The sequence below is a fragment of the Sapajus apella genome, unplaced genomic scaffold (assembly GCF_009761245.1).
Source record: "Sapajus apella isolate SASKATOON/1434 unplaced genomic scaffold, GSC_monkey_1.0 scaffold102, whole genome shotgun sequence".
Taxonomy (NCBI): Eukaryota; Metazoa; Chordata; class Mammalia; order Primates; family Cebidae; genus Sapajus; species Sapajus apella.
Genome location: NW_022437042.1, coordinates 4,398,644 through 4,417,290, shown reverse-complemented (window position 1 = coordinate 4,417,290; position 18,647 = coordinate 4,398,644). Strand labels below are relative to the sequence as shown.

General features: G+C 39.8%; 1 long non-coding RNA gene across 1 annotated transcript in view; it reads left to right on the top strand.

The window, feature by feature from the left end:
- Positions 1–2,931: 2,931 nt before the first annotated feature.
- Positions 2,932–18,647, top strand: part of LOC116536637 — a 21,773-nt gene continuing 6,057 nt past the window's right edge. Inside the window, exons 1-2 of the long non-coding RNA XR_004262732.1 lie at positions 2,932–3,078; positions 18,295–18,303. This is a non-coding gene — a long non-coding RNA (uncharacterized LOC116536637). The remainder of the gene's footprint in view (positions 3,079–18,294; positions 18,304–18,647) is intronic.

Here is an 18,647-nt window from a genome sequence, read left to right as displayed (position 1 = left end):
AAAATGGTAATAAATGTTGAAGTTGGATGATGGGTACATGGAGGTTCATTATACTATTCTATTTCTGTGTATGTTTAACTGTTTCCATAATAGTTCTTTTTGGAGACCTTTGATGAACAAAGGTTACTTTTAGGTCAGCCCTCTGAATTATGGTAAAATTGAAATCACTAGTATTAATATTAGAGCTTTGGCTCTATTAAAAATTTTTTAGCAAAGCTCCCAGATCTTGAACTTCACCGTCCCAAACTCAGCCTGTCTATATTCAAGCTACAGGCAAGGGTAATTGGGATCCTACAGAGCCATACCTTGTTCTCCTCCTAGTGAAAATATCAAGGGAAGCATGACAGAAGGGAAGAGAGAAGATATTGGGCCAGGAGATGAAGGGCAAGCTTTGAAAGCCAAAGCCTGTTTTGATGGCATCACCTGCTGTCCATTTTCCACTTTCAGAGAGATTTGTTATGGAGAGAAATTATCCTACATTCTCTCTATTGCTTCTATTCTATCAACCACCATAATAACTAGGCCACTTTCTCCTGGCCAGAATAAGCTCAGCTAGATGGAGAACCCATGGGGAATTATGCCTTCAGTCCATTGCTTTACACTAATGAGGGAAAGACTTTTCAGGCTCTGGAGTGTCTTGCACACTGGGACCATTCTTAGTCAAGCACATTTCTCACCTGCCATTGTTCCACTAAACATATTCTTGAAGTAGCTTGGAGGGGCTAGGCAGTGACGCTTGGAAAGCCCCCATATGTAAATTTTTCATTTTACCGAGAGACTATTTCCAGGCAAGAAGCAATAACTCCTATAAGCAAACTTCACTCTTCCCATGACAAAGTAAACTAAATTCAAGAACGAAGGTATCCTACACAGTGAGTTCTATACACATCACAGTAGGCTTTTTCAAGACTCCTGAACTGTAAAAACAAAAACAAACTAAGAGAAGAAAATACTGGATAAACTGCTGCAGTTAATCCAGTTTGCAATAACTAGCACACTCACAGATAAAGCCTTGTCTCCATTAAGACAGCTAGGCCTAGCAACTATCTAAATATTAAACTACAAGGTACTGCAGATAAGCGTCAGAGGCCATGGAGGAATACTGTAGGTAAAAAGAGAAGCATTTCCAACCATCTCAAACTATGGTCCTACCATGACACAACGGGATTCTGTGATCCTGCCTTGTTTAATTTCTATTCTTATTCCCCTTGAATGAATTTTCTTCCCTTTAAGCAAAGAGAAATCTAAAGCTGAAAGACTCAGGGTGATTGAACTGACCTTAAGTTTCATTTGGAAAATTGTCTTAAAAGAATCCTTAGTTGTACATTGCTCTAAATTACTTTTCACAATGTTTGGCAAACATTTTTGAGACTTAGTATGTGCTACTCACTAAAAAAAAATTACTATGTGGCAGGTTCTGTGCTAGGCACTGGAGAAATGATGCTTTAACATTTTCAAAGATGCTCTCAGCTATAAGTACATTTTACCCTCTGATATAAATAATGTATGAATTATCATTGACCACATTTTACAGGTAGGGAAATTGAGACTTGGAAATGGAAACACTTGCCCAAGATAGCACAGAAACATAGTAATGGATTCTGAATTTGAACCCTGCTCTTCTAAAACTGAACTGATTTTAGTTTCAATTATACAGCACTGTACTACTCAAAGGCCAGGCATAGTGCTCCACAGTGGGATACATGTTGGGATGTATTAAGTCATTCACTGACCCTAAATGGTTTGCATTCTGGCTATGAATTCAAAACAATAAGCTTTATTGCTGGTTTTCAGTTTGTGAAATTTTATTAAGCTGTATACTTAAAATATGCATATTCCTCTGTATATATGTATATTATACTTCAATAAAAGGTTTTCTTAAATCCTTCTTTTCTCACCATCCTGAAAATGTGCTTTCCTGTATGGACTAATCTTCAGGCCTAATGGGCACCATGGATTCCACCTTCATGTCCTGGTGTCAAAGAGGTGCGGTTATTTACCCTCACACCTTCATGGAGTTCTCCTTAAATTGCTGCCTATTGCCTTATATTTTTCTCTCATGTAGCCACTACAGGGTCAGCAAATACCTAAAGCTTTTGCTGTCCTCTCTGACCCTGAGCCAAAATGGAAGGGGTATTCCAACTGATTCCCTGTAGCGTAGACCTCATCCCCATCCCACCCTGCAAACTGTAATTCACTTTAATGACCATCTAGTGATCAGTCAGCCATTTAACTAATTTTTTTCCTTTTCAAGCCACAATCACTGATTAAACAACCCTGTTTAGAGTCTTCCCAATTGACCAGAGCAATCCATGGTAGTCAAAACTAGCTTTTCATACAACATCACAATCTAAGGGAAAACACTGTGGTCATTTAACTGAACTACAATTTGTGGAGGAGAAGATAAGGGGGCAAATCTAACCATCCTTTATTATTTGGCTCAGGCAAAGGCCCTCTGATCACCACCAATAACTTATCTGTCTTACTGTTGGTACAGAGCTGTGCTCAGCCACTTTCAACACTATACCCATAGAAGTTACTCTTTCCAACTGAGCTTAGACACAAGCTCATGTTCTTCAACACCAGGCCTCCAATAGCTAATACCAATAAATCAGAGGTGTCACATGAATTAAAATCCATTTCCCATTCCTGTTTTAGACTTCCTTCCCAGATTTTTTTATCCACATGATCTCTTTCTTATGGAACATATTTTCTGTCAGGGTAATAAAGAGAAAACATGTATCACTAACATTTTTCAACAGATGGATAAACCAACACCCAAAGAATGAAGCAATATTCTCAAAAGCACCTTGATAATTAGAATTTGACATTATTTTGTCACTGACACAACAATAATAAAGTTGTCTAGATTCTAGATATTAGTCCTTTGTCAGATGGATAAATTGTGAAGATTTTGTCCCACTCTGTGGGTTGTCTGTTTACTCTGCTGACAGTTCCTTTTGCTGTGCAAAAGCTCTTTAGTTTAATTAGGTCCAAGCTATTTATCTTTGTTTTTATTGCATTTGCTTTTGGGTTCTTGGTCATGAAGTCCTTGCCTAATACAATGTCTAGAAGGGTGTTTCCTACAATAAACTCAAACAAATCAGTAAGAAAAAAAAATCTCATCAAAAAGTGGGCTAAGGACATGAATAGACAATTTTCAAAAGAGGATATACAAATAATCATATGAAAAAATGCTCAACATCACTATCGATCAGGGAAATGGAAATCAAAACCACAATGTGATACCATCTTACTCCTGCAAGAATGGTCATAATCCAACAATCAAAAAATAGTAGATGTTGGCGTGGATGCAGTGAACAGGGAACACTTCTACAATGCTGGTGGGAATGTAAACTAGTACAGCCACTGTGGAAAACAGTGTGGAGATTCCTTAAAGAACCAAGAGTGAAACTACTATTTGATCCATAATCCCACTACTGGGTATCTACCCAGAAGAAAAGAAATCATTATTTGAAAAAGACACTTATACATGCATGTTTATAGCAGCACAATTCACAATTGCAAAATTGTGGAACCAACCTAAATGCCCATCAATCAACGAGTGGATAAAGAAAATGTGGTGTGTGTGTATACTAAGCAGCCATAAAAAGGAATGAATTAACAGCATTTGCAGTGACCTGAATGAGATTAGAGAGTATTATTCTAAGTAAAGTAACTCAGAGATGGAAAGCCAAAATTTGTATGTTCTCCCTGATATGTGGGAGCTAAGCTATGAGGATGCAAAGGCATAAGAATGATATAATGGACTTTGGGGATTTGGGGAGAAGAGTTGCGGGGAGAGAGAAAAATGCAGTATACACTGTGATGGGTGCACCAAAATTTCACAAGTAACTACTAAAGAATTTACTCATGTAACCAAATACCACTTGTACCCCAAAATCTTATGGAAAAATAAATAAAAAATAAAAACATTTTTCCCATTTATTTATTTTATTGCATTTTAGGTTTTGGGGTACATGTGAAGAATATGCAAGATGGTTGCATAGGTACACAAGTGGCAGTGCGATTTGCTGCCTTCCTCCCCATCACCTACATCTGGCATCTCTCCCCTTGCTATCTCTCCCCAGCTCCCCACCCCCCCACCGTCACTCCCCTATTTCCCCCCAACTGACCCCAGTGTGTAGTGCTCCCCTCCCTGTGTCCAACATTTTTTAAAAGAATAAAGTTTTCTAGAACTGGAAAAATGGCACCAAGTCTTTGCATACAAGTAGCCAGTAGGCAGCTGATAATTATTTCCATTTTCTTTATCTTTCTACTGACTGGGGCAGCTGATATGAAGGAACACAGTCCTCTAGACCAATTTATGGCTTTCTTCTAAACAACCTTCAAGTGCTCAATTGTTAGTCAATACCAGGAAGAAGGAAGGTTGAATCTGGAGATAGAAATTAGGATTAAGAGGTGACGACTACTACTACTATATCAGAGTAATGAACTCTAAAATCTAAACTGACAACACCCAAATCATTGGGTTTTGGCTCATTTCAGTAAAACTATACAGCTGCTTTCTTGGATGGGTGCCATGTTGAATGAATATTAGTCTAGCAAATTATTCAGCATTACATAGATCATATAATGAATCATAGACAGAAATAAATCAAATAGTCAAAATAAATAATAATTTCAGAGATGAAAATATTGAGGCCCACATTGGTTAAGCAACCTACCTAAACTCAAGCAGCTATTTGATGAAATGGGATTAGACTTATGTCACCTGACTCCCAGTCCAGTGCTCTTTCCACTTCATTAACTGAATCTATCACTATTTAATTACATGTTTTATCACCACACAAATGTGGCTTAAATAGCAAATACAAGAACAAGTGCCCTATTCCTGAAAGAAAAGAATAACAGGAAAGACCAAATAACATATATATTTCCCAATTCACACCAAGAAGTTAATGTTTAGATCTAAAACCTTAAGAAAAAGAGGTTTCTTACAAAAATTAACTCAAGATGGATTAAAGACTTATATATTAAACCCAAAACTATAAAAACCCTCGAAGACAACCTAGGCAACATCATTCTGGACATAGGAATGGGCAAAGATTTCATAACAAAGATGTGGAAAGCAATTGCAACAAAAGCAAAAATTGACAAATGGGATCTAATTAAACTAAAAAGCTTCTGCACAGCAAAAGAAACTATAAACAGCATAAACAGACAATCTACAGAATAAGAGAAAATTTTTGCAAACTAAGCATCTGACAAAGGTCTAATATCCAGCATCTATAAGGAACTTAAACAAATTTTTTTTTAAAGCCCCATTAAAAAGGTGGGCAATAGACACTTTTTTCTTTTTTTCTTTTCCTTTTTTTTCTGAGATGGACTTTCACTCTTGTTGCCCAGGCTGGAGTGCAATGGTGTGATCTTTGCTCACTGTAACCTCCGCCTCCCAGATTCAAGTGATTCTCCTGCCTCAGCCTCCCAAGTAGCTGAGATTACAGGCATGCTACCATGCCCAGCCAATTTTGTATTTTTAGTAGAGACGGGGTTTCTCCATATTGGTCAGGATGGTCTGGAACTCCCAACCTCAGGTGATCTGCCTGCCTCATCCTCCCAAAGCACTGGAGTTGCAGGCATGAACCACTGGGCCTGGCCTAAATGGACAATTTTCAAAAGAGACATGCAGCCAACAAACATATGATAGAAAGCTCAACATCACTGATTATTAGAGAAATTCAAATGAAAACCACAGTGAGAAACCATCTCACACCAGTCAGAATGGCTATCACTAAAAAGTCAAAAAAATGACACTTCCTGGTGAGGTTATGGAGAAAGGGGATGCTTATACACTGTTGGTGGGAGTGTAAATTAGTTCATCCATTGTGGAAAGTGATATGGCAATTTCTCAAAAAAATTAAAATATAAATACCATTTGACCCAGCAATCCCATTACTGGGTATATTCCTGAAAAAAATATAAATCATTTTATCATAAAGACACACAGATTTATATGTTCACTTCAGCATTATTCACAAGAGTGAAGTCATGGAATCAACCTAAATGCCTATCAATGGTAGACTTAATAAAGTAAATGTGGTACATATATACCATGGAATATTATACAGTCATAAAAAAGAATGAGATCAGGGGTGGCTGGCAAGATGGCCAAATAGAAGTAGCTCTGGTCTGCAGCTCCCAGTGAGACCAACACGGAAGGCGGGTGATTTTTGCATTTCCAACTGAGGTACCAGGCTCATCTCACTGGAACTGGTTAGACAGTGGGTGCAGCCTACAGAGGGCAAGCCAAAGCAGGGTGGGGTGTCATCTCACCCAGGAAGCACAAGAGGTCAGGGAACTCCCTCCCCTAGCTAAGGGAAACCATGAGAGACTGTGCCATGAGGAACGGTGCATCCCAGCCCAGATACTATGCTATTCCCATGGTCTTCATAACCCACAGACCAGGAGATTCCTTCAGGTGCCTACACCAACAGGGTCCTGGGTTCCAAGCATGAAACTGGGTGGTCCTTTGGGCAGACACCAAGCTAGCTGCAAGTTTTTTTCATACCCCAGTGGCACCTGGAACACCAGCGATAGAGAACCATTCACTCACCTGGAAAGGGGGCTGAAGCCAGGGAGCCAAGCAGTCTAGCTCAGCAAATCCCATCCCCACAGAGCCCAGCAAGCTAACATACACTGGCTTGAAATTCTTGCTGTCAGCACAGCAGTCTGAAGTCATCCTGGGACACTTGAGCTTGGTGGGGAAAGGGGCGTCTGCCATTACTGAGACTTGAGTAGGCAGTTTTCCCCTCACAGTGTAAACAAAGTCACCTGGAAGTTCAAACTTGGTGGGGCCCCCCACAACTTGGCAAAGCTGCTGTAGCCAAACTGCCTCTCTAGATTCCCCCTCTCTGGGCAAGGCATCTCTGAAAGAAAGGCAGCAGCCCCATTCAGGGGCTTACGGATAAAACTCCTATCTCTATGGGACACAGAATCTGGAGGGAATAGATGGCTGTGGGTGCAGCAACAGCAGGCTTAAATGTTCATGCCTGCTGGTTCTGAAGAGAGCAGTAGATCTCCCAGCACAGGCCTCAAGCTCTGTTAAAGGACAGAGTGCCTCCAAAAGTGGGTCCCTGATGCCCATGCCTCCTGACTAGGAGACACCTCCCAGCAAGGGCCAACAGACACCTCATACAGGAGAGCTCCAGCTGGCATCTGGCAAGTGCCCCTCTGGGACAAAGCTTCTGTAAGAAGAAACAGGCAGCAATCTTTGCAGTTCTGCAGCCTCTGCTGGCAATACACAGGCTAACAGGGTCTGGGGTAGACCTCCAGCAAACCTCAGTAGACCTGCAACAGAGGGGCCTGACTCCAAGAAGGAAAACTAACAAACAGAAAGGAATAGCATCAACATCAACAAAAAGGACATCCACACAAAAACCCCATCCGAAGGTCACCAATATCAAAGACTAAAGGTAGATATATTCATGAAGATGAGGTAAAACCAGCACAAAAAGTCTGAAAATTCCAAAAACCAGAATGCCTGTTCTCCTCCAAAGGACCACAACTCCTCCCCAGCAAGGGAACAAAACTGGATGGAGAATGAGTTTGACAAATTGACAGAAGTAGGCTTCAGAAGGTGGGTAACAACAAACTCCTCTGAGCTAAAGGAGCATGTTCTACCCAATGCAAGGAAGCTAAGAATCTTGAAAAAAAAGGTTAGAATAATTCCGGACCAGAATAACCAGTTTAGAGAAGAACATAAATAACCTGATGGAGCTGAAAAACACAGCATGAGAACTTCATGAAACAATCACAAGTATCAATAGCTGAATCCATCAAGCAGAAGAAAGGATATCAGAGATTGAAGATCAACTTAATGAAATAAAGCATGGGGACAAGATTAGAGAAATAAAAATGAAAACAAACAAACAAAGCCTCCAAGAAATATGGGACTATGTGAAAACACCAAACCTACGTTTGATTGGTATACCCGAAAGTGATGGGGAGAATGGAATCAAGTTGAAAAACACTCTTCAGGATATTATCCAGGAGAACTTCCCCAACCTAGAAAGATAGGCCAACATTCAAATTCAGGAAATACAGAAAACATCATAAAGATACTTGTGGAGAAGAGCAACCCCAAGTCAGATAATCATCAGATTCATCAAGGTTAAAAAAAAAAAAAAAAAAAAAAGTTAAGGGCAGTCAGAGAGAAACGTCAGGTTTCCCACAAAGGGAAGCCCATCAGACTAACAGCAGATCTCTCTGCAAAAACCCTACAAGCCAAAAGAGAGTGGGGCCAATATTCAACATTCTTGAAGAAAGGAATTTTCAACCCAGAATTTCATATCCAGCCAAACTAAGCTTCATAAGTGAAAGAGAAATAAAATCGTTTACAGACAAGCAAATGCTGAGATATTTTGTCACCATCAGGCCTGCCTTACAAGAGCTCCTGAAGGAAGCACTAAATATGGAAAGGAAAAACTGGTACCAGCCACTGCAAAAACATACCAAATTATAAAGACCATCGACACTATGAAGAAATGGCATAAACTAACAGGCAAAATATCCAGCTAGCATCATAATGACAGGATCAAATTCACACATAACAATATTAACCTTAAATGTAAATGGGCTAAATGCCACAATTAAAAGACACAGACAGGCAAATTGGATAAAGAGTCAAGAACCATTAGTGTACTGTATTCAGGAGACCACTTCGGGAATCCAGGAGTTGTTTCTTTGAAAAGATTAACAAAATAGACCATTAGCTGACTAATGAGGAAGAAAAAGAGATGAATCAAATAGATGCAATAAAAAATGATAAAGGGGATATTACCACTGATCCCACAGAAATACAAACTACCATCAGAGAATACTATAAGTACTTCTATGCAAATAAACTAGAAAATCTAGAAGAAATGGATGAATTCCTGGACATATACACCCTCCCAAAACTAAACCAGGAAAAAGCTGAATTCCTGAATAGAACAATAACAAGTTCTGAAATTGAGACAGTAATTAATAGCCTAGCAACCAAAAAAAACCCCAGACCCAGAGGGATTCACAGCCAAATTCTACCAGAGGTACAAAGAGGATCTGGTATCATTTCTTCTGAAAGCATTCCAAACAATAAAAAAAAGAGGAACTCCTCCCTAAGTCATTTCTTGAAGCCAACATCACCCTGATACCAAAATCTGGCAGAGACACACACACAAAAAAAGAAAATTTCAGGCCAATAACCCTGATTAACATTGATGCAAAAATCTTCCAGTAATACACTGGCAAACCGAATCCAGCAGCACATCAAAAAGTTTATCCACCATGATCAAGTCGGCTTCATCCCTGGGATGCAAGGCTGGTTCAAAATACAAACATCAATAAAGGTAATCCATAACATAAGCAAAACCAATGACAAAAAACACATGATTATCTCAATAGAGGCAGAAAGGCCTTTGATAAATTCAACACCCCTTCATGCTAAAAATTCTCAATAAACCAGGTATTGATGGAACATATCTCAAAATAATAAGAGCTATTTATGACAGTCCCACAGCCAATATCATACTGAATGGGCATAAGCTGCAAGCATTACCTTTGAAAACCAGCACAAGACAAGGATGCCTTCTCTCACTACTCCTATTCAACACAGTATTGGAAGTTCTGGCCAGGGCAATCAGGCAAGAGAAAGAAATAAAGGGTATCCACATAGGAAAAGAGGAAGTCCAACTGTCTCTCTTTGCAGATGACACGATTATATATTTAGAAAACCCCATCATCTCAGCCCAAAATCTCCTTAAGCTTATAAGCAACTTCAGCAAAGTCCCAAGATACAAAATCAATGTGCAAAAATCACAAGCATTCCTATACACCAATAATAGCCCAACAGAGATCCAAATCATGAGCAAACTCCCATTCACAATTGCTACAAAGAGAATAAAATACCTAGGAATATAACTTACAAGGGATGTGAAGGATCTCTTTAAGGAGAACTACAAAACACTGCTAAAGGAAATAAGAGAGGACATAAACAAATGGAAAAACATTCCATGCTCATGGTTAGGAAGAATCAATATTGTGAAAATGGCCATACTGCCCAAAGTAATTTACAGACTCAGTGCTATCCCCATCAAGCTACCATTGACTTTCTTCACAGAATTAGAATAAACTACTTTAAATTTCCTATGGAACCCAAAAATAACCCATATAGCCAAGACAATCCTAAGAAAAAGAACAAAGCTGGAGGTATCACACTACCTAATTTCAAACTATGCTACAATGCTACAGTAACCAAAACAGCATGGTACTGGTCCAAAAACAGGTATATAGACAGGACAGAAGTCTCAGAAATAATGCCACACATCTAAAACCATCTGATCTTTGACAAATCTGACAAAAACAAGCAATGGATAAGGATGTCCTATTCAATAAATCGTGTTGGGAAAACTGGCTGGCCATGTTGCAGAAACCTGAAACTGGATCCATTCCCTACACATTATACAAAAATTAAGTCAAGATGGATTAAAGACTTAAACACAAGACCTAAAACCATAAAATCCCCAGAACAAAACCCAGGCAATACCATTCAGGACATAGGCATGGGCAAAGACTTCATGACTAAAACACCAAAAACAATGGCAACAAAAGCCAAAATCAACAAATAGGATCTAATTAAACCAAAGAGCTTCTGCACAGCAAAAGAAACTATCATCAGACTAAACATACCACCTACAGAATGGGAAAAATTTTTTGCAATCTATGCATCTGACAAAGACTGATATCCAGAATCTACAAGGAACTTAAACAAATTTACAAGAGAAAAATAAACAACATCATCAAAAAGTGTGTGAATGATATGAACAGACATATCTCCAAATAAGACATTTATGCAGCTAACAAACATATGATAAAAAGCTCACCATCACTGGTCATTAGAGAAATGCAACTCAAAACCACAATGAGATACCATCTCACGGCAGTTAGAATGGTGATCATTAAAAAGTCAGGAAACGACAGATGCTAAAGAGGATGTGGGGACAGGAACGCTTTTACATTGTTGGTGGGAATGTAAATTAGTTCAGTCATTACGGAATACAGTGTGGAGATTCCTCAAGGTTCTAGAACCAGAAATACCATTTGACTCAGCAATCCCATTACTGGGTATATACCCAAAGGATTATAAATCATTCTACTGTAAAGACACATGCACATGTATGTTTATCGTGGCACTGTTCACAACAGCAAAGACTTGGAACCAACCCAAAAGCCCATCAATGATAGACTGGATAAAGAAAATGTGGCACATATACACCATGGAATACTATGCAGCAATAAAAAAAGGATGAGTTCATGCCCTTTGCAGGGATATTGATGAAGCTAGAAACCACCATTCTCAGCAAACTAACACAGGAACAGAAAACCAAACACTGCAAGTTCTCACTCATAAGTGGGTATTGAACAATGAGAACACGTGGACACAGGGAGGGGAACTATGCCACACTGGGGCCTGTCAGGGTGTGAGGGGCTAGGAGAGAGATAGCATTAGGAGAAATACCTAATGTAGACAATGGGTTGATGGGTGTAGCAAACCACCATGGCACGTGTGTACCTATGTAACAAACCTGCACATTCTGCACATGTATCCCAGAACTTAAAGTATAATTAAAAAAAAAAAGAAAGAAAGAAAGAAAGAAAGAAAGAAAGAAAGAAAGAAAGAAAAGAAAAAGGGGGAGGATCCAAGATGGCTGAATAGGAACAGCTCCAGAGTGCAGTTCCCAGCAAGAACAACACAGAGAGTGCATGCCCCCTGCATTTCCAAACAAGTTTTCACTGCCTACAGACCAGGAGATTCCCAGGCCAAAAAGCGCCATGAGTTTTCAGCATGGTGATTTCAGCCAGTGCCAGGTTGGCACACAGAAACTCACACAGACTTGGGCAGCCATTTCAACTGGTGCCGGGAATGCCTGGGAAACAGAGCCATCCATTCAGCTGAAAGGGAGGGGGCAGAGACAGGGAGCCAGGTGGTCTAGCTCGGCGGGTACCACCAGCACAAAATAAGCAATCTGAAATGCTCTGGACTGAGAGTTTTGCAGCAAGTGCAGCTGGACCCAGGATGGTCCAGCTCAGTAAGGGGAAGGGCAATCACAACTACTGAGGCAGTTCACACAGCAGCTGGGCAGAGCCTGCAGCAGGTCAGCAATGCCTCTGCTGGCAGACTGTGACTAGACAACTCTGTGCAGGGCAGGGCATCTATGATAAAAGGCAGCAGGACCTCAGGAACTTATAAATAAAGCCGATCTTCCTAGGGCAGAGAACCTGGGGAAAGAGGCAGTTATAAGTTCCGCTGCAGCAGACTTAAAGGTACCTTCCCAGCATACAGAACAACAGAGCTCCCACCACAGCACTTGAGCTCCTATAACAGACAGACTGTCTCCTCAAGCAGCTCCCCGACCCCCATATGACCAAAGAGACACCTCATAAAGGAGAGCGCAGGCCGACATCTGGCAGGTACCCTTCTGGGATGAAGATAACAGAAGAAGAAACTGGCAGGAACCCTTACTGTTCTGAAGCCCCCGTGGGTGATCCCCAGGCAAGCAGGGCCTGGAGTGGAACTCCAGCAGTCCTGCAGCAGAGGGGCCTAACTGTTAGAAGGAAAGCTAACAAACAGAAAGAAATAGCTTCAACATCAACAAAAACTACAAAGACCACAAGTAGACAAAGCCACTAAGATGGGAAGAAACCAGTGCAAAAAGGATGAAAACACCAAAAACCAGAATGCCTCTCCTCCTCCAAGGGATCACAACTCCTCACTAGCTAGGGATCAAAGATGGATGGAGAATGAATTTGATGAATTGACAGAAACAGGCTTCAGAAGGTGGGTAATAACAAACTTCTCAGAGATAAAAGAACATGTGCTAACCCAATGCAAAGAAACGAAGAACCTTGAAAAAAGGTAAGATGAGATGCTAACTAGAATAAACAGCTTAGAGAAGAATATAAATGAATTGATGGAGCTGAAAAACACAGCACGAGAACTTCGCAAAGCATCTACAAGTTTCAATAGCCGAATCGACCAAGCAGAAGAAAGAATATCAGACATTGAAGATCAACTCAATGAAATAAAACAAGAAGGCAAGAATGGAGGGAAAAGAATAAAAAGAACTGAAAAAGTCCTCCAAGAAATATGGGACTATGTGAAAAGACCTAATGTATGTCTGATAGGTGTACCTGAATGTGGAGAGAATGAATCCAACTGGAAAACACTCTTCAGAATATTACCCAGGAGAACTTCCACAACCTAGCAAGGGAGGCCACCATTCAAGTCCAGGAAATACAGAGAACACCACGAAGACATTCCTCAAGAAGAGTAAACTCAAGGCACATAATCATCAGATTCACCAGGGTTGAAATGAAGGAAAAAATGCTAAGGGCAGCCAGAAGGAAAGGTCGGGTTACCCACAAAGGGAAGCCCATCAGACTCACAGTGGACCTCTCTGCAGAAACTCTACAAGCCAGAATAGAGTGAGGGCCAATATTCAACATCCTTAAAGAAAAGAACTTTCAACTTAGAATTCAATATCCAGCCAAACCAAGCTTCATAAGTGAAGGAGAAAGAAAATCCTTTATAAACAAGCAATTGTTCAGAGATTTTGTCACCACCAGACCTGCCTTGCAAGAGTTCCTGAAGGAAGCACTAAACGAGGAAAGCAACAACCAGTACCAGCCACTCCAAAACATAGCAAATGGTAAAGACCATCAAAACAATCAAGAAAATGCATCAACTAACAGGCAAAACATCCAGCTAGCATCAAAATGGTAGGATCAAACTCACACATAACAATATTAACCTTAAATGTAAATGGGCTAAATGCCCCAATCAAAGACACAGACTTGCAAACTGGATAAAAAGTCAAGACCCATCAGTGTACTGTATTCAGGAAACCCATCTTATGTGCAAGGACACACATATGCTAAAAATAAAGGGATGGAGGAAGATTTATCAAGCAAATGGAGAGCAAAAAAAAGCAGGAGTTGCAATCCTAGTCTCTGATAAAATGGACTTTAAAACAACAAAGATCAAAAGAGACAAAGAAGGACATTACATAACGGTAAAAGGATCAATGCATCAAAAAGCGCTAACAATCCTAAATATATATGCACCCAATACAGGAGCACCCAGGTAGATAAAGCAAGTTCTTAACGACCTACAAAGAGACTTAGACTCCCACACAATAATAGTGGGAGACTTTAACACTCCACTGTCAATATTAGACAGATCAACGAGACAGAAAATTAACAAGGATATCCAAGACTTCAACTCAGATCTGGACCAAGTGGACCTAATAGACATCTACAGAAATCTCCACCCCAAATCCACAGAATATACATTCTTCTCAGCACTGCATTGCACCTACTTTAAAACTGACCACATAATTGGGAGAAAATCACTCCTCAGCAAATGCAAAAGATTGGAAATCGTAACAAACAGTCTCTCAGACCACAGGGCAATCGAATCAGAACTCAGAATTAAGAAACTAACTCAGAACCGCACACCTTCATGGAAACTGAACAACTTGCTCCTGAATGTCGACTGGATAAACAATGAAATGAAGGCAGAAACAAAGATGTTCTTTGAAACCAACGAGAATGAAGACACAACATACCAGAATCACTGGGTATGTGTGATTAAAGAAGTGTCTAGAGGGAAATTTATAGCAATAAATGCCCACATGAGAAGCGAAGAGAGATATAAAATCAACACCCTATTATCAAAGTTGAATGAGCTAGGGGAGCAAGTTAAAAAAAACTCAAAAGCTATCAGAAGACAAGAAATATCTAAGATGAGAGCAGAACTGAAGGAGAGAGACACAAAAAAAAAAACCCTGCAAAGAAATCAATAAATCCAGGAGCTGGTTTTTTGAAAAGATCAACAAAATAGACTGCTAGCCAGGTTAATAAAAAAGAAAAGAAAGAAGAATCAAATAGATGCAGCAAAAAATGATAAAGGGGATATCACCACAGATTCCACAGAAATACAAACCATCATCAGAGATTATTACAAACAACTCTATGCACATAAACTAGTAAACCTGGAAGAAATGGATAAATTCCTGGACACAAGCCTAAACCAGGAAGAAGTTGAAACCCTGAATAGACCAATAATAAGGTCTGAAGTTGAGGCAGCAATTAAGAGCCTACCACCCAAAAAAAGCCCACGTCCAGATGGTTTCACAGCTGAATTCTACCAGACATACAAAGAGGAGCTGGTACAATTCCTTCTGAAACTATTCCAAACAATCAAAAAATAGGAAATCCTTCCCAAATCATTTTATGAGACCAACATCATCCTGATACCAAAACCCAACAGAGACTCAGCAAGAAAAGAAAACTTCAGGCCAATATCCATGATGAACATAGATGCAAAAATCTTCAATAAAATACCAGCAAACTGATTGCAACAGCACAACAAAAAGCTTATCTACCATGATCAGGAAGGATTCATCCTGGGGAGGCAAGGTTGGTTCAACATGCACAAGTCGATAAACATAATTCCCCACATAAACAGAACCAAAGACAAAAACCACAAGATTATCTCAATTGATGCAGACAAGGCCTTTGACAAAATTCAACAGCCCTTTATGCTAAAAACCCTCAATAAACTAGGTATTGACAGAACTTATTTCAAAATAATAAAAGCTATTTATGACAAACCAACAGCCAATATCATACTGAATGGGCAAAAACTGGAAGCATTCCCTTTGAAATCTGGCACTAGACAAGGATGCTCTTTCTCATCATTCTTATTCAATATACTACTAAAAGTTCTAGCAAGAGCAATCAGGCAAGAAAAGAAATAAAGTGTATTCAAATAGGAAAGAAGGAAGTCAAAGAGTCTCTATTTGCAGATGACATGATTGTATATCTAGAAGACCCCATCATCTCAGCCCAAAATCTCCTGAAACTGATAAGCAACTTCAGCAAAGTCTCAGAATACAAAATCAATATGGAAAAATCACAAGCATTCCTATACACCAATAACAGACTTAAAGAGAGCCAAATCAAGAACGAACTGCCATTCACAATTGCTACAAAGACAATAAAATACCTAGGAATACAACTAACAAGGAACGTAAAGGACCTCTTCAAAGAGAACTACAAACCACTGCTCAACGAAATAAGAGAGGACACAAACAGATGGAGAAACATTCCATGTTCATGTTTAGGAAGAATCAATATCATGAAAATAGCCATACTGCCCAAAGTAATTTACAGATTCAATGCTATGCCCATCAAGCTACCAATGACCTTCTTCACAGAACTGGAAAAAAACACCTTAAACTTCATATGGAAGCAAAAGAGAGCCCGCATAGCCAAGTCAATTCTATGCAAAAAGAACAAAGCAGGAGGCATCACACTACCAGACTTCATACTATACTACAAGGCTACAGTAATCAAAACAGCATGATACTGGTACCAAAACAGAGATATGGACCAATGGAACAGTACAGAGGCCTCAGAGGCAACACAACACATCTACAACCATCCAATCTTTGACAAACCTGAAAAAAACAAGCAATGGGGAAAGGATTCCCTGTTTAATAAATGTTGCTGGGAAAACTGGCTAGCCATGTGCAGAAAGCAGAAAGTGGACCCCTTCCTGACACCTTACACTAAAATTAACTCCAGATGGATTAAAGGCTTAAACATAAGGCCTAACACCATAAAAACCCTAGAAGAAAATCCAGGCAAAACCATTCAGGACATAGGCATAGGCAAGGACTTCATGACCAAAACACCAAAAGCATTGGCAACAAAAGCCAAAATAAACAGATGGGACCTAATCAAACTCCAGAGCTTCTGTACAGCACAAGAAACAGTCATTAGAGTGAATCAGCAACCAACGGAATGGGAAAAATTTTTTGCAATCCACCCATCTGACAAAGGGCTAATATCCAGTATCTACAAAGAACTAAAACAGATTTACAAGAGAAAAACAAAGACACCCATCCAAAAGTGGGTGAAAGATATGAACAGATACTTTTCAAAAGAAGACATATATAAGGCCAACAAACATATGAAAAAATGCTTATTATCACTGATTATTAGAGAAATGCAAATCAAAACCACATTGAGATATCACTTCACACCGGTTAGAATGGCGATCATTAAAAAATCTGGAGACAACAGATGCTGGAGAGGATGTGGAGAAATAGGAACACTTTTACACTGTTGGTGGGAGTGTAAACTAGTTCAACCATTGTTGAAGACAGCGTGGCACTTCCTCAAGGACCTAGAAATAGAAAATACATTTGACCTAGCAATCCCATTACTGGGTATATATCCAAAGGATTATAAATCATTGTATTATAAAGACACATGCACATGTATGTTCATTGCAGCCCTGTTTACAGTAGCAAAAACCTGGAACCGACCCAAATGCCCATCAATGATAGACTGGACAAGGAAAATGTGGCACATATACACCATGGAATACTATGCAGTCATAAAAAATGATGAGTTCGTGTCCTTTGTAGGGACATGGATGAATCTGGAAACCATCATTCTCAGCAAACTGATGAAAGAACAGAAAATCAAACACCACATGTTCTCACTCATAGGCGGGTGTTGAACAATGAGAACACATGGACACAGGGAGGGAAGCATCACACACTGGGGTCTGTTGGGGGGTGTCAAGGGAGTGACAGCCGGGAGGTGGGGAGGTCAGGAAAGAATAACATAGGGAGAAATGCCAGATGTAGGTGTCGGGGGGATGGAGGCAGCAAACCACATTGCCATGTGTGTACCTATGCAACAATCCTGCATGATCTGCACATGTACCCCAGAGCCTAAAGTACAATAAAAAAAAAAAAAAAAAAGAAAGTAAAGAAAAAAATCATGTCCTTTGCAGGGACATAGATGGAGCTGGAGGCCATTATCTTTAGCAATCTAAACAGGAACAGAAAACCAAATACTGCGTGTTCTCACTCATAAGTGATAGCTGAACAATCAAAACACATCGACACAAGGAGGGGAACAACACACTCTGAGGCCTTTTGTGGGGGTTGGGGGAGGGGAGGGAGAGCATCGGAATAAATAGCTAATGCAAGCAGGATTTAATACCTAGGTGATGGGTTGATAGGTACAGTAAACTTATAAGTGGGAGCTAAATGATGGGAAAACACAAACACATAAAGGAGAACACCACACACTGGGGCCTATCAGAGGGTGGAGGATGGGAAGAGGGAGATGGTTAAGAGAAATAATTAATGGATACTAGGCTTAATACCTGAGTGATGAAATAATCTGTACAACAAGCCCGCATGACACAAGTTTACCTATGTAATAAACCTACACATATACCCTGAACTTAAAAGTTAAAAAAAAAAAGTTTATTTCATGACCCTAGGAAATGTAGCTCTTCTAGGGAAGAAGGTCTAGTAAAAGGCCTATGATCCTGAGAGTTATTAATGCTGTCCTGACTTTGAAAAATTATTACCTGATTAGACTCCTTTACCAAGCTCCTGACCACTCTCCCAGCCTCCAGTCTCCCCATTCCAGTTCATCCTCCACAGTGCCACGAGAGTAATTTCTAGAAAGAGAGAGAGAGAGAGAGAGAGAGAGAGAGAGAGACAGACAGAAAGAAAGAAAGAAAGAATGAAAGAAAGAAAGAAAGAAAGAAAGAA